The 24,267-nt window shown below is 37.0% G+C and overlaps 1 long non-coding RNA gene across 1 annotated transcript in view; it reads right to left on the bottom strand.

Moving 5' to 3' along the window:
- Nucleotides 1–22,034, bottom strand: part of LOC134675081 (uncharacterized) — a 159,553-nt gene extending 137,519 nt beyond the window's left edge. Inside the window, exon 1 of the long non-coding RNA XR_010099690.1 lies at nt 21,980–22,034. This is a non-coding gene — a long non-coding RNA (uncharacterized LOC134675081). The remainder of the gene's footprint in view (nt 1–21,979) is intronic.
- Nucleotides 22,035–24,267: the final 2,233 nt, after the last annotated feature.

Raw genomic sequence — 24,267 nt, forward strand, 5'->3', positions numbered from 1 at the left:
TCGGTTCGCTAACTATACTTGCAGGAAGTGTAACAAAAAGGGTCATCTGAATAGGATGTGCAAAAAAATTAATTATGTGGGAAACGAGAGTGTCGGTGAGAACGGCGATGACGGTGAGTTACTTAATATTCGTACTGTTAATGGTGAACCAATGACAGAAATAATTGACGTAAACGGGATAAGAATGAAGTTTCAATATGACTGCAGCTCAGCTGTTACCGCAATTTCAGAACAGGTGCATTTACAATATTTCAAACAGGTGCCGTTATCCCAACCCAATAAGCGGTTACATACTTATATAGGCGGTAATATTTGTTGCGTCGGCATCGCCCCGTTACTTTTCTCTTTTTGGGGCAAACCTCATACATTTGACGTTCATGTCATCCGTAACGGTGGCCCACCAATTTTAGGTAGGGACTTTATGGCTCACTACGGTTTAGAAATTACCACACCCGTTAATTTTTGCGAATCGTCAAATACTTTTTTAGATATATTACAAAAACAATATCCCGCTGTTTTTTCTGACGAACTAGGCACTTTCAATAAATATAAAATAAAATTATTTTTAAAAAGTGACTCAAAGCCCATATTTTTTAAAGCGCGCCCAATGGCCTTCGCTTTGCGCCAAAAAGTTGAAAACGAATTAGAGCGATTAGTACGAGTAGGTATATTAAAACCGGTCGAGTACTCGGAGTACGCGTCGCCGGTAGTGCCGATATTAAAACGCGATGGCTCTTTACGGCTCTGTGCAGATTATTCTGTCTCAATTAATAAACAGCTGTTAGTTGAACAGTACCCGTTACCCACTGCACAATAATTGTTTACCAAATTGCATGGCGGACAGCAATTTAGTAAACTAGATCTCTCACAAGCGTACGCGCAGTGCGTTCTTGATAATGAATCTCAAAAACTCACTTGTATCAACACGCACAAAGGGCTATTTCTATATACCAGATTAGTATATGGTTTAGCAAGCGCGCCGGCTATTTTCCAGCGCGTTATGGAGTGCGTGCTGGCAGGTATGGACGGAGTTTTATGTATGTTAGACGACGTGTTGGTGACAGGAGCTGACAGGGAGGAGCATTTAACGAGGTTGTGGGCAGTACTGCAAAGACTGCAGGATGCCGGTCTAACTTTACAAAAAGCTAAGTGTGACTTTTTCAAGGACGAGTTAGAATATTTAGGATACACTATAAACAAACACGGCTTGAAAAAGTCACCCAAAAAAGTTGATGCTATTGTAAATGCGCCTACCCCGACTAATGTTGCCAGCTTACAGTCATTTCTAGGCTTAGTAAACTACTATAGAAATTTCGTACCCGGTGCATCGTCACTACTTAGTCCGTTATACCAACTGTTACAGAAGGGGAGTAAATGGGTTTGGAATACTGAACATAACAACGCCTTTATGGCCATAAAAAAACATTTAAGTTCAGATCAGCTGTTGGCCCACTTTAATCCAAACGCGACCATAATTTTGACCACGGATGCATCCCCGTACGGCCTTGGGGCTATTTTATCACTTATTGATGCTGATGGCGTCGAACGTCCAGTGTCTTATGCTTCTCGAACGTTAAATGCAGCCGAAAAACGTTATTCCCAACTACAGAAAGAGGCCACGTCAATCATTTTCGGAGTCCGTCGTTTTCATCAATATTTATATGGCAGGACGATTCCTTTTGTTTTGCGCACTGATCATAAGCCCCTAATATCAATATTCGGTCCATACAAAGGAATTCCAGAGGTGTCAGCAAACAGATTACAACGCTACGCTATGTTTCTAAGTGCTTATAATTATAAAATAGAATACATACGTAGTGCTGATAACAGCGCTGACTACCTCTCCCGCGCAACCCTACCCGATGACTCATGCACCGGCTCGCAGTCGGGCCACGAAACCGGCGCAGGGGCAGAGTTTATTGACGATCGGGCTTCATATATTAACTTCGTCGTTGATGATACATTGCCGGTCACATTCAACACATTGCGTGAGGAATGTATTAGTGACGTAACTTTAAGGAAAGTGATAAAATATGTTCAAGACGGGTGGCCTAGGAAAGTGTCTGATTCAGATATACGGCCTTATTTTTTATGTAGGAACCAACTTTCAGTTGAGAACGGATGTCTTATGCGAGGCCATATAATAGTGATACCGACAAGATTGCAGACAAAAATATTAGCTGAACTTCATAAATCACATTTAGGTATCGTAAAGTGCAAAGCGGAAGCACGGAGTAGGTTATGGTTCCCAGGCATAGATAAGGCAATTGAAAGTACTATTGGGAGTTGCCTTGTATGTTCCCAGCTCCGGCCTACACCTCCCCGTGCGCCGTTGGCTGTGTGGCCCTACCCTCAGCAGGTTTTCTACAGAATACACACAGATATACTCGGACCGGTAAATAATAAGTCGTACTTAGTTATCGTAGACGCCTATTCTAAATGGGTAGAAGTGTATTTTTTGAACAATACAACTTCGAATGCAGTTATAGCTAAATTATATGACTTCATGTCAAGATTCGGTCTTATGCATACTCTGGTTAGTGATAATGGCACTTGTTTCTCGTCAAATGAGTTTGCGCGTTTTTGTGCGGTAAATGGGATTTCCCATATAACTTCTCCCGCTTATAACCCGGCCAGTAACGGGCAGGCGGAAAGCTTCGTAAAGGTGGTAAAAAAAGGTATACGGGCATGTTTACTGAGTAGTAGTGCGAAGGAAGTCGATCAAAATTTATTAAAATACCTATTCGACTATAGAAACTCAGTTCATACCACTACGGGCGTTTCGCCTGCGCAGCTGGTATTCGGGCGGAAACTTCGTTCGCGCCTGGATTTAATTGTACCTAATGTACCTGCCGCCGCTGCGCCGCCCTCACCTGACACTCTCCCTGACGTTGTAAATTATAAACAGTGTTTGCAGACTAAAGCATATGGTGGCACCAATAAGCAATGTTTCAAGCCGGGTGATAAAGTTATGTTTAAAAAATATTTAAGTAACAGTAAATTTACATGGAATAGGGGTGTATTAATTAAGAGATTGGGTAAAACTGTATATATTGTGCAAGACAGTGTAACTGCATTGCAATTAAAAAAACATAAAAATCAATTGGTAGCTTTTAGAGGGACAGTGACAAACAACAAAAACAATAGTGGCACTATAGATACTTCCATTGAATCGACATCGGGTGACGAAATTGACCTTTCTCTGTCTGAGCTATGCGGTGAGGAACCCGAGATGACTCCTCCAGGGATCACACCACAGTCACCACAGTCCCCCACTGTGGAGGGGAGCGGAACCACGCCGACATCTACTGCGACGACGCTACGAGACCTGCAGACAGCGGAGGCCGCGCCGCCGGCCGCGCCAGCTGATGATGCGGATCACGGCGAGTTCTTCGAAGCACGAGAACAGAGCCACGGCACAGAAGGTGCACATGATGCAGAGACTCAACTCGAAGCCGTAAGTCCGAGTAGAACGGCTGGACAAATGTCGTTGCGTCCTGTCCCTAGGGTCGATTATAAACCGTTCTTTTGTATTATGTAATTTAGGTGGTAGTTCTTAATTGTTAAATCAACTACGCATTGTAAAACTATTAGGGGGAGATGTTGTATATGTATACATAGCTATAGTGGGTTCGGTGCCTCGACCCCGTACTTAAGTTAACACTTTACTGAATAAAGGTAGTGTGATATCAGCCGCCGTTAGTTTCACTCGTCCCCTGTCACATACCGAACAGATATCCATACAAACTTTCAACCCCTTTTTCACCACCTTAGGGGATGAATTTTCAAAAACGCTGAAATTAGTTTTCTTGTATTTTAATAATATACCGTTTTACGAAGTTTCAAATTCCTAGCTTAAAATAAAACTTGAACCCCATACAAACTTTCATCCCCTTTTTAACCCCCTTAGGGGTTGAATTTCTCAAAATCGCTTCTTATCTCTTGTACACTTTATAAATGTAATCTAGTGTGCAAATTTCAACTTTCTATCTTTTGTAGTTTCGGCTTCGCGTAGCAAAAATCTCCAACCAAATTTTTCACCTTTTTACGTTTTTCTTGTAAAATTACTATGAAACTGAAAAAAACAAATATCAGTAATGAATTCTACGTCTTTCGTTTATACGAAAATGATACCAAACTTGCCCTAGTACCCACCAGGATCAGAATAGATTTTTTTTAAAGATGACGGGTGGCGGCCGTCTTTGTACCCCACCCTCCCCCCCCACCCCAGGCTAGAAATGCTTAGAATTATTCAAATATCAGATGTGATGAAGCTCATAGCTTAATAAAAAAATTTTGGGTCATGTATGGCAGCGATACGTAACTGATTCCAGTATTAGTTAGGTACTTTATCGCACACAATACAGGCACAATACTTTTAATAAAATCATTGTAATAATTTCGATGTCTTCAATATTAATTATCATGCATATTCCACAGCTCATTATTTAAATTAAATCTAGCAGAAATAACAATCAAGAGATCGCTCAAAATAATAGTCGCTAGAATCACTTGATTGCAAAATAAAATCCTAACCAGACGCAAAACACCAGCCTGCCGTATTCGAACTTCAAGATATTCACAAGAGACGACACGTACTAAATGCATTCTAGATACGTTATAGTTTAGATATCAACTAGTTCTCTTTTGCAGCGCAATCGGGTAACCAATGTCACTTTTACGTTAGATAGAGTAAGATATCTGTTACATGTGAATTGGATCTCTAAGTCATATCCTGAGGAAATTGTTCAGGAGTATCTCCAGAATCGCGCAAATGTCAAATTTGACAGGTTAGATCTTAAACATATCGTTATCGTATCTTGGTGATGTCTAAAATATATCTACTAGATGTCTATTTCAAAATCCGAATCGGGCCCCAGGTGCCTTTAAAATAAAACTTGAATATTATTCGCGCTGTTTAAATTTTATAGCTCGATTTTAGTTTTATTTGAAATTCGAAAAGAGAAAACGTTTGCGGTTAAAATAAGTGCGGTCCGTTGCAATTAAGCGTTGGGACAAACAAGGTTGCCTTTTAGCGTGCATTGATAATAGAGATGCACCGGATATTCGGTTACTATCCGGTATCCGGCCTATACGGCCATTATTTTAACATCGGGCCGGATACCGGATACTAACATTGCTTGATTTCTGAGTAAACAAGATTAGAATAAGAAACAGCGGTCATCATTTATTATTTTAAAACAATTTAAACATTCCTCTCACTTACACGCGCACTTATTTCGAACCTAGAAATGAGTCCGCGTTAACGTTCACCACGAAACAGATCAAAACCTGCACAATGCGCATCTGAAAAACCGAAATGTAGGTATAGTTCCGCCGGCCGAATATTCGGCGGCGGGATATCGAATATTCCGCCGATAGTCAGGCCGAATATCCGGTATCCGGCCAAACAACTATCCGTTGCATCTCTAATTGACAATAATATTTAAACGAAGTAGCTACTAAAACACTATTTTTTCATTGCAAAGCATTAAAAATATTTTATCATTGCATTGAGTCAGGAGTAAATACAGTGTGTGCCTCTGTTTCCTTAAAAGTACTATTAAAAGGATTTCTCTTTAGTGTACCCTACCTGCAAATATTCCTACTATGTTAACTACTACACTTACTAGTATAAACTATCACTATTTACTTACTCTTATAAATGTAAAAGTAACTAAATATGTCTGTCTGTCTCATCACGCTTGAACCGCTGAGAGAACCGATTTATATGAAATAGTTGAGTAAGGAAAACATAGGGTAGCTTATATCACGGCAAGTCAATCTACTCAAACTACGGACAGAAGTAAATAAAATATGACAGAAAGCACCCGGAAAACACTTTTAACCTTAAGCAGATTTTGCTCTGTGACCCGCAAGGCCATGTAAATATATAATTCGCCCTGAACCGAATCTGTCCTTCGGTAGGTTAAATATTTCATGTGGGATCAGACAGAACTATTATACGTATAAGATATGAAATATTTAACGACCGTAGAGCAACGCATTCCTTGCAATAAAATTTGTCTAGCTCAAAGATCACTTAGGTACTAGATTCAGCACAACTATGACGTCGAGTCTACTCTCACAATTTATCTATTTTGATTTATTTTATTTATTGAGAAACAAACGGTAAATATACAAAAATATTTACAAAAATATTTAATAATCCACACAAGACCTACAGTTTTCTTAAATTGTAACTGTATATAGCACACACACACTATATAAGTAAGTACACATACATTTCCACTGCGAGTATAAGTTAAAAAACATAACAAAAAAAAATGTTACAACAGTGTTAATGTGTTGTGTAGATTTGAAACCATTTGTTATGATTTTGAACTGCTTTTGATACGAACTTAATGATCGTGTTGGTCATGCACCAATCAGCGTGTATTTTTTTGAATTTTAAACCTAATTTTTAAATAAATATAGTATAGTAGTAAATACAATACTAAATATTTATCTTAAAATTGGTTATGTATAGTACTCATGTGGTAGGTATTTTTTCTTAGTTTCGTTCACTGTAGAAAAATACACGTGAGGTGTCCTTGTTAGGTCAGGTATATACCCCCTTCCCCCAACGTGATCTATCGTGATTTTTTCGTGACCGGGGGAGTCCCCTATCGAACCTTGCGTGATTTGTGCACAAGCCCAAAGGGCATTCTTCTTAATAATTGTATCTACTGCGGAGTCTGCCTGAGATATTCTATGCTAGCAGACGAATAAAACACTAGGTGGATTTGACAAAGGACAGAACCATTCCGGATTTGTCAAAGTTTTATTAATGGTCCCCGAGGATGCTTTATTGCAGAAAGAAGAAAAGTACCATCAAAAGTACATTTCTTAAGAGTACTTTTGGGAAGTAGCTACTAAATCTTCTAAGTATGTGTCGGGGGAGAAAACTCATTTATTGTAAAACTAAAATTAACTACAACTAAAAACTAAAGCTAAAAATTAAAAATACCGATCAAAATTTTGCGCCCTTGGTAAGGTGCCCATCACGCATGCAGCGTTCCCGCGCTGGATTGCTATGGCCAATCTTTGCGCGAGAAAGCTGCCCGCGCGAGGGTCACCTGTGGCCTGCCTTAAGCGGCCCACTGATTAACAGTCCGCCGGACGGTATCGGCCTGTCAGTTGTTCGGAACTGTCTGTTTGTTCTAACTGACAGGCCGATACCGCCCGGCGGACTGGTAATCAGTGGGCCCCTTTAGCCTTATAGTATGTGTCTGTTTTTGATCAATGGATATTTGACAGATAATTTAAATAAAAACTTTTGTTTAGTGTGAAAAGATAACATTTATTCACTTGACACAAATCTTAATTATCGATAATAGTTATTTACGATACAACGTGCGGAAAAGAGGAAGTTGCGAATTACCTATTCGCACGTGTGTATCTTACAACGTTTCACAGTATATATGGCCCTTTAAACTTTTGACATACGCACGAAAAGTGCTATTTTATTGCGGGAAAATAGGACCATAATTATGTACTGTAAACATATTTAAGATCATCAGTTCGTAGGGTTTCATTTGGTAGGTTAGGTATTACATGCAGCCGCACACCAAAAATGCTAAATTCAAAATGCTGTTTCACGAGATTTTACAATCATAACAGCCATATTAAAATGCAAACTTAAATTTATTTATTTATTTATTTAAACCTTTGGGAAACAAACAGCCAAAAACAACGCATATAGTAAATCAGATAACACATTCACAAGCCACACAGTTTCCACTAATGGATAATAACAGTTATGTTGCTCAGAATCTAACATTAATACAATTTAAACTTAAACCTAATTTAACATTAATAGAATTTACATTTATAACATTAATAAAATGTGCATTATAAAATCATTTTTATGCAAAAACTACGATACGCTCTGTTCCTCTCAAAATAAGGCATCGCAAATATGCACATTTAAAAACATTGGGGCAAAAGGGTTCCTTGCACGAACCGAAGACAATTTTAGCATTCCTTGTTGCAATAAAATTTCCGAGGTCAATTTGGTAGAAACAGTTCCCAATGGGGGGAAGGGGGAGGGTGGTTTCACGGTTGTCATGATCGTAACAGTTTTTCTTCTATCTTTATTGGACTTTTATATTTTACCTCTTCGTTGTTTGTCACCTATACTGAGCTGAGAACGGAGTACGTATGTTATTTCATATTTGGTTTCCGATATTGAGTTTCTTTGCTGTTTTTAGGATTCCATGCCAAAAAGATAAAAACTCTGTCCGTCCGTCCGTTCTTCTGTCTGTCATATATACCTATCGAGAACTATTTAAGATATCGATTTGAAATGTGTACGCATAGAAAAAATATACTTATTTATACTTAGTACCTACCTTAACATACCTTCTACACAATTATACTTACGGCACGAGGCGGTTGGCGCTTATACGCTATTATTAACGTCGCTCCAATAATTATTATTGCGGCCATAAGGTACCTTTTGCCGTGGAACGTCACATATCGTTACTATTTCATATCTAGTGAATGTCTAATTAAATTTCCGAATCGCGCCGTTAGTATACTTCTGGTCAAAAGTCTTTCGTGTTTATAGTTACATAAAATAAATGTGCATTTTTTTGCCGTTTCTTGCGTAATGTTACGGAACCCTTGGTGCGCGGGTCCGACTCGCACTTGGCCGGTTTTTTTATTCCATCAACATTGACCCCTTGTGACGCAACGGACTCTAGCTACCCAGCTAGTACCCACTAGCATATGCAGGGCACAATCGGCTGACAAGCCTGCGCTAACAGCATAACAAACTAACTTCTTTGTTCGCGTCACTGCCAATTTCGCTGTCAGATGGATCCATAGAGGAATGGATGTTGGCATGTATTTCTAGAGTTAAATTTTTGCTTATTAGAAAATATTTATTACAACACAATTATGTTAATATAAAACATTAAATTAACTTAAAAATAATAATACAAACTATCTCTAAACTAAATACACTTAAAATAAAAAGCCTATAAATAAAAAACGTCCCCCAAGTCACTGCCGATGGGCAGTGTGCCCAGAAGGCTGGCCGCATTGCCACGTGGGGGACGTTTTTTATTTATAGGCTTTTTATTTTAAGTGTATTTAGTTTAGAGATAGTTTGTATTATTATTTTTAAGTTAATTTTTGCTTTGAGTGTATATTTTAAATTTAAGCATATTTTCAAATTGAATGATTGCTATTACACTTTATCAAGGCGTTATACTTCCTATAGCGTAGTACTATTAGTTATCCTGTGCTATAGCTGATGTTACTGATTCCACGAAGACGAAGTCGCGGAGGCAAAAGCTATAGTTATACTCTGTATCACTATGTATTTAAATAAAAGTAAACAAATAACTTGTACGTTTTCGGGTAGTTATAACATTTATTGATTAACCAACCAAATACAAAACCGCCTGGATCTGTCACTGAACGACCTGACTTTAACCTACATTATTTGATCTTTATTTTTCATCTACCCTCAACTGGCTTTAAGAGCGATTTGAGGGTAGATTTTGTTTACTTTTAATTAAATACCCAAAGATATAGACTATCCCCCTTATTCATAAACGTTTACTAAAGTTGACAAGCCGATAATAACCGATTGTCCCTTTCCATCATACTAATACGTCGGAAAGGGACAAACGATTATTATCGGCTTGTCAACTTCAATAAACGTTTATGAATAAGGGGATATACATATAGTTCAGTCATTATAGATTTTGACCTGTGAATAATTAGTTCTTGGATTTTTTTTTCGTAGGTTAGTCCTCTTCATTTATGCCGTAGTTGAAAATAAACGAGATATGAAAATATTTTGAATTTGTCGCTTTTTTCAATTTTATTTTCCAAAATATCGATCCTAGAAGAAAAATTGTGAAGACTAAACTTGTAGAGAATCAAATTTCCTACAATTTTTGCCCTCGCGGTTTTACTGTAAAATCAATAATGGCCGAGTTATTCAAGAAAAACCGTTTTTCGAATATACACAGGAGCCTGATTCAGTCTACTTTTTAAATTTACACTCCCAGTTTACCCCCCCCCCCCTCACCCCGAGGGACCTACGAAAAAAAATTCAAGAACTGATTATTCACGGGTAGGGTCGGTTTTTTGGATATAACGACTGGACTAATATAAGCGCATCAGCTATGTGCATTTACTCCCACAATTCCAGCCCAATCCATCCGAAATCCCAATCAGCACTATCGCGGCTCATTACCCGCCCACGAATGACAAGTTAATTAACGGCCACAAACAAAGCCTGCAAATATATCTACACATTTATACAGGACGTCCGATGTACGGTAATTTGAATAGGACAAGGTACCTGCAGCAAAAGTGCATGGTCATTCTTTAAACAAATTCCATTTATAATCAGGTCAAAGGTCAGGTCATTTCCTGTACCTACTAACCCCTTATGTTTGTAAGCTCTAGTAATATAAGAATGTGTTCATGTGTTACACGAAATAAAAATATTCATTCATTCATTCAAAACCATGGAAACAACGCTGTTTTCTTTAATACGTAGGTATCTTATGTTTTGATGTATAAGTAGTATTATCAACATGGGAGACACTAGCTGGTGACCGTCCACAGTGGAGGCATATTGTGCAAACGCAGGTGCGTGAGTTTGAAGCCAGGCGACGCACAGAGCTCGACGTTAAGCGTGACGAGCTAAAGGCCAGACCACCTGTGGCCATCACGTACAATTACGTCGGAGGGGTGCTGACATGCAGCGAATGTGGCCGTACATTTGCTGCAAGGATTGGCTACGTCAGTCACCTGAGAGCGCACCAGCGACGCTCTCAGCTGTAGCATAGCAGTCGCTGTAGCCGAAAACGGCTAGGAGGAGATGATGATGATGAGTATTATCCATCGCATGAAAATTACAGATTTTTTTGTGTCATAAAAGCTGCTTTTCATATTCTGAGCCAGGTGTTATGTATACTTGTATATATAATATATAATAATATACATATTAAAAGATTCAAAAGAGGAAAGATAACTTATAAATAAAACCCTTATATATACTAATAAAAGAAAACCCTTTTCTAAATAAAATAGTACATAAGTAAAGCAGTTGATAACGTAAGCATGGCAGGAACTGGCCACTTCAGACTTTATCATTTAGAACATCGCGTCTCATTTTAATTAAGAAGAACGTCCACCGAGCATTTTGCTGCGATCATTTAATTCTGCATTGCTTTGCAAAATCTGCGCACAGTGAAGAGATAATGACAGTAATCTGTCTCTGGGCATTTAGGAATTTGCATACGACATTCAAATCTCTGAGTGACGGCTCGGCACTAATCCATGCTAGATGTTTTTGTGCGCACGGCAGTCAATGATTTACTTCGATTTTTTTTTATTCGAACCTTAAGGTAGGTACATCAAAAATTTGCTAAAGATACGATATGGATCAGATAAGTATGTCAGTGTCAAAAGTAACATTTCTTCAAACAAAAACGTCTCTTTTGACACTCTTTGTATCTTTAGCAAATTTTTGACGTATCTGTAGTCGAATCAGGCCGTTACGTATATGTTGGAAGATATAACATAACATGTATAACCTCGTCTTCACTGTTAACTAACAATTTATAAACATAATTGCAAAGATATTACTAATGTTCCACGGATAGTGCTGAGTGTTGTTACTACTTTTCTAAATGATAGAAAAATGTATGAACCATTGGGTACCCTTTGCTTCACTTCAAAACAATAAATGTTTAAATTTCTCTGTAGTAAAATAAATTATTTATGGACTATGCCCAGCAGTGGGACACACATATAGGCTAATAAAAAAATGGAGTATCGTCGGTGCGAATAAAACAATCGCCATGTATTTTTAAGCTACTTTTCAGGAAACAAAAATAACTGTTTATTTTCCTGTTTGTAATATATTTGTTGCACCTGTATTTTTTTTCTGACAGATCAATAATTTTTACATGATAGGTACTCATGAAGAATATAAACAGATTTTTTTGTAATTTTTTAACCAAATTTTGCTACATAGCGACTTAAATTTGGTTGGAAAAAATCGTCATGCCTTCAAGTTTGTACTCATAGCGATTTGTTGCCAAAGTAACATAGTACGATATGATACATAGCGGATTTTAGGGACTGTCGGGTAATCCATTCTACAATAAATCGCCATGTGCAACATTATCGCCATCACCCTCGACGGAAAACAAGGCATTTAATATCGTTATGTGCTAAAAAATCACATAGCTATTTTTTTGTTTCTGTTCTGTTATTTTTTTGTACAAATGTTGTTCTGTGTTCACAAAGCGGAATTTTTATTTTCAAAACTAATAAAGATATAACAAAAATATTTATGTGGGTGGATGGGAAATTTAAATAGGAATTCAAATATGCTAAAATCAAAAAATCGTAAAAAAAAACACATAGCGATTTTTTTATTCGCACCGACGGTATGTTAAAATATACAGTATTCGAAATAAATATTACGTTTGAAAACGATCACAATAAAAAAAAAACAATGAAACGTATAAAGGATTATTATAGAGGCCCTATAGAGGCTCTTACATGCTTATCAACCATGGCTGGAGTCTTTAGAATAGCTTCCTAATCCATACAAAACAGTTCGGGTCGTAATCAAAATAAATTGTTTATATAACACTTTAAACTCTCGCGTTTTGTACACATATTCAATTACACAAACGGGTCTACCGCGATATAATTTCATTGTTTTTCATTGTTTTGCAATTTCTTTGTCTACCCCGAACATTTTTATAAACTAATTTCGGGTAGTTTAGTGTTGTTTTATTAATATCTCCGTTGACATTTGTTGGGACGTCAGTCTTTCCGTGACCACAGCTGGTGCAACTCAGCTGAAACGTCGGAATTAAAGGTAAAAACAATGAAATAATATCGCGGTAGACCCGTTTGTGTAATTGAATAAATTGTTTATGTCATAATGACATATCATTCAAAATTAACAAATTAATCTCATTTCAGAATAAAATCTAATTTAAAATCAATTTTCAAAGTTCGTACACCGGTAATCAAATTATGATAACGCCTATAATTGAATAAGGGTCTCCCCAAATATATCGACGCGCATTCGGCAAAAGCCGATAGGAAAAAGCTTTATGTCCACGCAATAAGAGCGAAGAAGCCGACGACGCGTCGGCCGGCGCCGGCCGATGCGAGCCGAGCCGAACGACGACTTTTTCGCTCTTATTGCGCGGACATAAAGCTTTTTCCTATCGGCTTTTGCCGAATGCGCGTCGATATATTTGGGGAGACCCTAACTGTACCTAATTGGACTACAATTAATCTTATTCAGAACAAATTCCGAGCAAATCTGGCTTGTAATTAGCTAATTCCGGATTCCGAAATTCGACGAATAAAATTGACGATTTTCATCGCAGTTATATAATCAAAGGAACGGTGACGAGCTACTGATTTATAATTTGTGTATTTAATCACTATGTATAAATCAAACTAGGCCTTATTGGGATTAAGTCCGGTTTCCTCACGATGTTTTTCCTTCACCGAAAAGCGACTGGCAAATATCAAATGATATTTCGTACATAAGTTCCGAAAAACTCATTGGTACGAGCCGGGGTTTGAACCCGCGACCTCCGGATTGAAAGTCGCACGCTCTTACCGCTAGGCCACCAGCGCTTCATCGTAATAACGTAATAAGGTCGTATTTTATTGAAGTATTTCAATAGCATTCTCCACCTCCATCATCAGATCAGCGCAATGGCACCATATTAGAAAAAACCGGGCAAGTGCGAGTCGGACTCGCGCACGAAGGGTTCCGTACCATAATGCAAAAAAAAAAACAAAAAAAAAGCAAAAAAAAAACGGTCACCCATCCAAGTACTGGCCACTCCCGACGTTGCTTAACTTTGGTCAAAAATCACGTTTGTTGTATGAGAGCCCCATTTAAATCTTTATTTTATTCTGTTTTTAGTATTTGTTGTTATAGCGACAACAGAAATACATCATCCGTGAAAATTTCAACTGTCTAGCTATCACGGTTCGTGAGATACAGCCTGGTGGCAGACGGACGGACAGCGAAGTCTTAGTAATAGGGTCCCGTTTTACCCTTTGGGTACGGAACCCTAAAAATACATCAATCTTGAAATTTTACAGCTTTTACACCTCGTAGACTATGACAAAATACACACACAGATCTAGATCTAGATATACAGCCTGTATACCTTTTTCTTAAATGAATTTTAATGTAGTTAAAATATTACAGTGTGATACGCTGATGATTATGATTCTAGCTGTTATGTATTTATAGGTGTCAATTAATAAGTTTTTATAGCATACTAAGAGATGCAATTAAAAGTCTTTTACTAAGTTTTCTTTTAAGACAGCCAAGAAAGGAGGGATGTTGTCGTTTAATTTACTTTACCACAGAAAATACAGACTTCCTAGAACTTTATTATGATCACTTTAATTTCAACATTAAATATAATAAAATGTGCTTGTAAAGTAATATTATAATGACCTATTTTACGCGTTATACAGAAGTTATGAAGTTAGTTAGTAAAGGGACCCACATATTAATAAGGTAAGAGTATCATTTGTATGGAATCCTCATACTGTTTGTCTTGGCCCAAGCAAAATATACTGTCTGCCGTATTCGAACTTCAAGATATTCACAAGAGACGACACGTACTAGATCCATTCTAGATACGTTACAGTTTAGATACCAACTAGTTCTCTTTTGCACCGCAATTCGAGCAACCAATGTCACTTTTACGTTAGATAGAGTAAGATATATTAGGTATCTATTAGATGTGAATTGGATCTCTAAGTCATATCCTGTGGAAATCGTTCAAGAGTATCTCCAGAATCGCGCAAATGTCAAATTTGACAGGTTAGATCTTAAACATAATTATCGTTATCGTATCGTGGTTATGCCTAAAAGATATCTAATAGATGTCTATTTCAAAATCCGAATGGGGCCCTATGTAGTCTTACCCCACTTTAGCTTAATTGAATTAATTTTGTATCAAGCGGGCACGTCTGCGAACGATGCTATTATGCTTAGAAACAAATTAAAAGTGGAATTTCTCCACTTACCTATAATTTGTTTCTGAGTAATAATTGACTTAGTAGTTTAGAAAAAAAACTCTATCAGTAGAATAAAAAAATAATAAAAGTAAACAAACAGTTTATAAATTTTCCGGTAGTTATAACATTTATTGGTAAACCGACCAAATACAAAACCTGGATCAGTCACTGAACGACCTGACTTTAACCAACATTATTTGATCGTGTAATGTTTTCGTCTACCCTCAACTTTCAGGGTGTATTTTGTTTCCTTTTATTTAAATACCTAAAGATACAGAGTATAATAATGAGAATTAAAACTGCATTTTTATCGACAAATAAACATAAAGGAATTAATAGCTCCCCATAACCAAAAGAACAAACTAATAAAAACTGTAACTTTTCATAACCTAACATTTAGCTTGTGTTAAAATTGTTACCATTTTCAATTGAGCTCCAACAACTGTTTCAAAGCTGTTTTTCCAAACAAAAGTACTAAGAAGAGTAAAGTGGAAGGGTTCTAGTTAAAATGGGCAATAGTTCCATACGAGAAGGCAGCCAGGCGTGTTAATTAGAAAAGACAAGCAAAAGTGTGTCGTGTTGCAATAACATAAGTGTTGTTTCGGGTTGCACAGCTTGAGATATTGTAATTTTAGTGCTCACGACTCGCTGTAGTCACAAAGAACTGAAAAAATCAGAGCAACCGCTTCATAGAAGATTATGAAATTGAGTTGATAAGAACTCAATGAATATGAATTCTTCGTCCATACATTTTACACATTTTTTTAGGCTGTCTTTTCTTTCTATAGAAGCTTAAATTTTTTTTTAAATCTATAGCCTTCTAGTCTTCGCGTGCTTACAAATTTATAGTTCAGGAGCAAAAAGTGTTCAATGGCAACAATTTCAATATTAAATATCACTAAGAAATAACCAAGAAACATAATAAAAAAATTCTTATCGATCTGGGGTATTTCCCGTAGGAATTTCTAATAATGCTTCTAAAATACTTACAAAGGTCTAACGGCACAGGACTCCGGAAATATTTTAAACGAAGTTTCGAACAACTATGTCAAGGTATTAAGACTCAAAAAAAAATATTTTGAGAATAATAATAATTAAATCTTACCAATTCTAATACGATTAGTAGAACGGTTGTCAAGTATCAAGTTGTTACTCTATAGTCAGTTTCTCTACTTTAAAATGTCAAGATGAATTCAGGAAATCCGTCGAGAGCTTTTACTAACGTTAAAGCTATTAAACGTCCAACGTTCGCTGAATTTCATTATTTTGACACAGTCACATTGCAGTCGTTATGCGATTTTCGTATTCTGCACGATTTCTCTTTGATATCAATGTTTCACAAAAGTTTGCACAATTGATGATCACGTTGGTAGTTTGACATTGACACCACACTACCCTAGCTTAAGCTAACCATAAAAATATAATAATAAATATATAAAGTAGTAAAGTAGTAAGTCTTGCGGTTTGAGTTTGCTATTACCTAAACGCTATTGTATTGTATTGTTTTCTTTATTTCAGACTTTGTTTTCCATAGGTTATTAGTATTACACAAAACTTACAACTATGTTAGTAACTCTTAATAAAGTAATATAAACATTAAACTACAGGCCTTACATATACTTATAAATATTACATCTGGACTCTAAATGAATTGAGTTCCAGTGTTTGAATAATTTACTGGCCGGATCAGACATAACAGCGGCCGAGACTGTTCGGACTGCCGCACATTCTACGCTATAGAATACAAAACCAATTACGGATAACGTCTTTTTTGATATTTTTTAGCTCGTAACTTCGCTCTTATATAATTTACCTACTTGGAGTAGTCAAAATAACAACAACATTAAAAAAAAATACTACAGTAAAAATACCGCTCCAGATATGTCTGATTTTAACAAAGTAATAACCAAAATAAATTTTGCTTTTATTTTTTTATTTGATTTAATTTTGGATGTACAGTCAAGTGTATAAATATGGGTATAGACAATTTACTCAAACATATATCCCATAGTTGTTAATTCGCTGACATAAGAGCTTGTAGAAAATATATGTACAAGTATGTACAAGTATGTACAAGTATATTTACATTAATTTACAAATTCCACTGAAGAAGGTAGAGAGGCAATAGAGAGTACTCTCTCCAGGCGGGTGTTATGCCTGGGGACCGAAGTCCACTGAGAGTTGGTCGGAAGTTATATATATGGAAACTGACATTATAACTCTGTAAGCGCGATGTAGGTCTTACATACTAATTGCCTTCTAGACGTAGTATCTTCTTAGTAGTTTGTGCGTTCTTAGCTTCCTAACGCCATCTGTTAGAATATTGTGGCACGGCGTTGGCAGTGACAGCTAGAGGAGACGCCACAAGCTATATATGACTGCTATGAGACATATTTTTGAAATGCTTTGTGCACCCATATTTTTACATTTGACTGTACCTGTCGTATCTACAGCATGTCTCAGTAATCTCTTTCCTAAAAATATCATGTTACCGCCCATCGTAATGTGTAAACCGAGCCCATAGAATGTGTATTAGAGACGTAACGTCTCCCAACTTTTAATCAATGTTCGCCAAATGTTGGGACCAACACGACCCACGTCAAACTATCTCTAAGCTCTTCTCTAGTTAACACTTTCCTAATTTAAGGAGCGGCTCAACTTGAAAAAGTTTGCGAAGTTAATGAGGAGAGGCGAAAACAAACATAAAATTTGTATAGTGCTGGAAACGGGGTCCCTTTGTTTGACATAAAGTCTTTAAGTCATAATGTATTGTTTGTCAGATTATCATTAGTCCTATAACTGAGGCCGTTCACTTTTCAGGATTTTTGTAAGGTTATCATGTAGATAGGTTAGGTTAGGTTTGTTTTATGGCAATCCTGAAAATTTACGCGTTTCTGAATCAAACAAATTATGACTAACGAAAATGCGGACAAACAATACATTATGAATAACATAAAACTCTATCAGAAACAATAGAAGGTCTCTATTGTTTCCCAACTTGGAAACTAAAAAGATCGATCGTGAATCCGTAACCGCTGATTAACAGTCCGCCGGACGGTATCGGCCTGTCAGTTAGAACAAAATTTTTACAGTTCCGAACAACTGACAGGCCGATACCGTCCGGCGGACTGTTAATCAGTGGGCCCCTTAAAAGAGAAACTATATTTTTAAGGTGATTCACACTTTGACATGGTACTGTAGTAGAATAATATTTCATACAGCCGTATTCGAACTTCAAGATATTCACAACGATACGTTAGATACGTTATAGTTTAGATATCAACTAGTTCTCTTTTGCAGCGCAATTCGGGCAACCAATGTCACTTTTACGTTCCGTTCGATAGAGTAAGATATCTATTAGATGTGAATTGGATCTCTAAGTCATATCCTGTGGAAATCGTTCAAGAGTATCTCCAGAACCGCGCAAATGTCAAATTGACAGGTTAGATCTTAAACATATCGTTATCGTATCTTGGTGATGTCTAAAAGATATCTAATAGATGTCTATTTCAAAATCCGAATCGAGCCTATAAAAGAACATCTTAGTAATATAACAAACAGGCCTAGCACAATGTGAGGACGCGTTTGCGATTGCAACACTGAAAGATGCAAGTAGCGTTTAGTAAACCTTAATGTTACTAATTTGATTAATAAAGAAACGCTCGCTTTATTAGTGGACTTACGTGTGCTTCGTTTTATGGTATTTTATTACGACAGACAGAGTGTTACAGACGGACAGACAGACAGACGCACGCATGATCCTATAAGGGTCCCGTTTTTTGCTTTTGAGGTACGGAACCCTAAAAAAAGAACTTGAACCGATTATGCATCGAATAACGCGAATATGAGAAAGAGAGCAGCCAACAAAACTGCAAAACGTAAAACTACGAGCGTTAAATCAACACTAAGTAAGCTCAAACAAAACAAATATGGATTCTCCGACGCTCCTTTAAAAAACTTTGAACAAAACGAGAACTGAAAAATGGAGAACATTCTGAGCATGAATTGAAAACAATAAATAACTTTAGCCGGAGTGGATTTAGCATTCAGCGCGCGAACGCTGGACGCTTTTAAAATATTTTCAAGTTCAATTTTCGAGCAGAAGCTGGAAGAACAAACTGTACCGACGTTCATACTGATAACTGACAAAGCTACATTTAGAGCGGTTTCGCACTACGTCCGATCCGAATCCGATCTGAACCCGTGAAAATATGGTCCGTAGTAGCCGTAGAACTATTTCTATGGTAAGTTAAGCCCTTAGGGTTTCCACGACGGATCTGAAATTTATGGGAATATCCGCGGATCCAGATGCGGATCCGGATAATTTGATACATTTCGGATCCGGATTGCAAACCCTACATACCTTGTTAACATAAAGTTTATTGCAAAGATATGGTTAGAAAGTGTCAGCCAAATGTTTAAACACTGTGACGAATGTATTAAGTTTGAATGAATCATCAGACGGGTAATTGTCATTAATTTGGAGTTCGAATTGAGTAAGATGTTATTTGTGATAGGCACATACAAGAGGAGAGACATATAGGATACAAGAGTGAAGAGAGATAGAGACATATAGGATACAAGAGTGTTTTTCTTTGGATTTGTTTACCGATTTCCGATTTCAGCTGAGAAAATGTTAGTTCAAAGTTCTACTGAAAGTCAACTTATGCTTTTAGTGTTTAACTATGAAAGAAAATATAATTATTTTATGTGCGTTGTCAGCATAGCTGTATTAAAGAAACTGTGCATTTGCAATTTCCCAGATCCTTTTATCCACAGTTTTTTATAAATGAGAAATGAAGCAAAGGGGCGAGGTGACAGTTTTACGTAGTTATAGCTGCAAAGTCTACGCCTTCTAGATAAAGGTCTGACGCGCCCTCGGGAAATCTCCAGCTAAATCAATAATAGGTCATCAAATTACTCGAACGATTGCTTTGGCGAAAAAACTGCTAGAAGAAAGTAATTAATCGTGTTCTTTGATGTGAAAGGGAATTCAAATGATCCTTTTTCTTGGCAACTTGTTCACCCTTTTATTGGAGACCGCAATGTTTTCAAATGTAATCTTAGAGCTTGTATTATGCGTATGTTGTCAGCCGACCCGGATAGGGCGCGCTGCTGTGGGGATGAAACAAGCGCCAGCTGCGGGTGCTGTGGTGGATTTTCAGGAAGTTTTGAGCAACAAAACAGGGAAGCTAATATAAACAAGTCATAAATAGTAAAGTAGGTGTAACGTATACAATAATTTCAAAAATCTTCAAATACTCAATTAAAATAGGTACAATTTCGAAGATATATGATAACATAATGGTCAAAGGGCTAAAACTTTATAAATTAGGTTGTATCATGTTTATCCAAAACTGATTCTAGTTTTTAAAATGTAGGTAACTAATTCGAGGTCTTAATATTAAGAGCACCAAAAAATTTCTTGATAGTTAAAAAAAAGACTCTCCTCCAATTAATAATTTTATTTAACAATGTCAAAAAATTATTTTATTACCTAATAACGTTTCGTAAAGTGCAACATTTTCGTGTAACAAAAAACCATGCTGTATTTTCCTTAGTAGGTAACAGACGTGCAAACCTCCTCGTCTTCTCCCCCAAAACTACGCAAAATTAGGTCAGTCCCCAAATAAATAGCACAGGCCCGACAGACCGTTACTATAAACAGAATATCAATAAATTATGTAAGGTCTAAGATTTTGCAGGAGTTTCAATTCTATGGACCCGATTCGGATTTTGAAATAGATATCTATTAGATATATTTTAGACATCACCAAGATACGATAACGATATGTTTAAGATCTAACCTGTCAAATTTGACATTTGCGCGATTCTGGAGATACTCTTGAACGATTTCCACAGGATATGACTTAGAGATCCAATTCACATCTAATAGATATCTTACTCTATCTAACGCAAAAGTGACATTGGCTGACCGAATTGCGCTGCAAATGAAAACTAGTTGATATCTAAACTATAACGTATCTAGAATGGATCTAGTACGTGTCGTCTCTTGTGAATATCTTGAAGTTCGAATACGGCAGTATGTCTTAAGATTTAGGCTTGTTTCAGTCAGTGGAGAACGAGTATAGAATCAATTAGCATTTCCAAACACTGATGGTCTGAACTGACGCCAGAATTAAATAGCGTGTGACCGATGTCTAATAAGGGGTTACAACATGACAGTCGTAAGTTGATTTTGTTTTAGACAGTTGGATAAAACATGTTAGAAAAAGGTCACTTCTGTGGACAATACAATAAAAGTTAAAAGTATGTACATTGTTTTCTTATTTGGGTCTTAAGTATTGTAAATATGTATCGCGCATGTGAAGGATGCAGCGTAAAAATTAGTTTTTGATTCTCTTAACAAGAAAGATGCGACGATTACAATAAAATGTATAGGGCTCTTATGAAATGACATGATCCACTGCACTTACTATGTCGTTAGCTATACGCTGATACTGATTATTTTAAACCTTACAGCATTGTAATAAAGTCTACCTAAATAGTCAGTTATGTGTTGTTAGCAGAAAAACACCGGATGTTTCAGGTCAAAGTTAAAGATGATTCTATCGTCAGTTGTCAATAAAGACCATTTCCAGTACCATCTTCAAGGATCTATGTACCTTATTGACTCCTAACATAATGGTATATTTTGCCTGAGCTCCCGGATCTGTGTTGAAGAATGGCAGCTCATTAATGATACCTTCGTTAATAATGCAGTGTGAGGGTTTGCCTGTTGTATAATTCAGGACCTCTTCGCTATGTCATTCTCTTAAACCTTTGACAGCTCTGACAATGGCTGATGGTGTGGTTTTTGTACTTTGACAGGTTATAAAATTGATGATCCCTGTTCAAAATGTATATTAGTGTTGGTCACTAGTCAAGTTTGTTTATGTAATATGTAATATTGCAGAAAGACCTTAGCGAACTCGGCGCCGTCGACTGGACAGAATAGCATGGCGGTCTTTGGTGTCGGAGGCCAAAATCCACTTCGGTTCTTTGCGCCACAGCATTAAGTAAGTAATATGAAACTATGATTATTGGCGTTTATTAAAGTATGTTCTGTTCCTAAAACAGACACAAATGTATTGGCATAATGGTAGCGAATCTTTAGAGCCTTAAAGGGTGCCGAGGTTACCCCAAGGGACTACATTTTGGGCCTGCAGGCGTTGCAAGCGTCCATGGGCAACGGGGACCCCTCACCATCAAGCTGGATGCATGCATGTTTGCCGCCAACTATGTTTTAAAATAAAAATCTTATTGTACGCATGCCTCTTCGTTTAGCCTAAGATAGTATCCACGACATCCCAATGCGGATTGGAGACTTCACACACACCCTTGATTTTCTTCACAGATAAGTTACTGCAAATACCGTCGCGATATTGTTTCTTGTCAAAGTTCCAAATTGGAAATCCAACACAATTTCAAAGCATTGTAATACAAATATAACGCCTCTTGTTGAAGGCCTTTGGCAGAAATTGCAATGAACAATATTGCCACGAGAAAAACAGCAGGGGCATCGTTTTTAGTTCAAACTGATTATTTATCTAACTGATATCACTATCACTAATAGCTTTCGCAATGAAGATGTTTGTTTATGTTATGAATCACCTGGAATATTCTTATATAAGTAAGAATTGTACACAATATTTTAACAATAAGTTATCATCACAGTTAGGTATTTGTATACAGGAAATATGTTGTACTACGATTATAATAAGCTTATAATAATTGAACACTTATGTATACGAGCAATTTATATAAGAGCCACCACACAATAATCCACTACAATAATGTAACCTAATTCGTAATTGCCTCCACAAAAAGTTAAGGCTCATTTTACCAAAACAACTACGTAATTAGGCCTGGCAATAATTGTCCTTCATACTATATGTAGATTTATGGAAGGCGCTATGTCAATACGGTATAACTAATATTTGACAGGCAATTAGTTATCTCGTCGCGATGAATCATTTGTGTTTACATTTTTATCACAATAACCTTCATAAGTGTTGTCTAGTCTTACAGTAGCGCTTACCGTGTGTAGACGTAGGGTTAGTCTGCGTGACACGAAACGCGAACAGTTTGCACGTGTGCTGCGCTCCGCGGCCGGGCGCGTACTGTCTGCGACGATCGATAGGCCAGCCATAACGGCCAGCCATTGCTGCGTTGCGTTCCGTTCTAGGCATGCGTTCATCATTTACTTCTCTAATTCCGGACAGTAAAAAAGTATGCGGAAATCAGCCAGTTGCTGTGAAATGGAACGTTTCTCAATTCAAATTGAGATTGATATGAAGTGTTGGAAAATTAATCTAATTCATAAATGGACTGTTGAAATTTGTGACGTTTGTTTTAGGGAAAAGGTTATATTATAATTTACTTTTCTCTTTCCGTGTCCTAAAAAAGAGAATTTGCGTATGTTTCAGGCGCTCACGGATAAAGAATTGTATTAATAGATATGGCATATTTATAAACTGGTGTTGTTTCACTTGTTAATTACGCTGTCCCTGAAACGATTCGGAGTTGTGCTAGGTCAGGTTTAATCCCACGTACGTTTGTTTAGCTTTTATTAAATAAACAACTTACTGGATATTAATTTAACAAAATCTTTAGTAGTCTACCATGGGGCACAGAATAAATAATAATACTAGGTACAGAAAGATTCACTCTCTAACAAAACGCGTCTGTTACGATTAGGACAGATATGACCGCAAGGTGGCGCAAACGGCACGCGCGGCCAATGGCTAGCCACCAAAATTGGTGTGGGACGGATGTACTTGTAGCTACTTGTTGCGATGCTACGAAATCGCGGAGTGAGCCACGCCTGCATGGGGTAAACAATCTTGCAAGCGCAAAAAATAAACGACTCGCTTCTAGGTAGGAACCTACTTTTAAACCTACCATATTTTTATTTATTTATTTAAACTTTATTGCACAAATTTACAAAAAAAGAGTACAATTGGCGGACTTAACGCCTTGAGGCATTCTCTACCAGTCAACCATTGGGCTAAACAGAGACAGTAATTAATTTGGTGCAGGATTGTAAATAGTGGATATGAGAATAGACACAAGTCGACACTACAAACTATAATACTATACTATACTATTACACAAATATACCTTTTAAATATACTTACTTATATACAAATTCAATATATTTTCATGACACTTCATGACAGTTGGGTACACAAAGATCTTGAAGAATAT

The sequence above is a fragment of the Cydia fagiglandana genome, chromosome 21 (assembly GCF_963556715.1).
Source record: "Cydia fagiglandana chromosome 21, ilCydFagi1.1, whole genome shotgun sequence".
NCBI classification, from domain to species: Eukaryota; Metazoa; Arthropoda; class Insecta; order Lepidoptera; family Tortricidae; genus Cydia; species Cydia fagiglandana.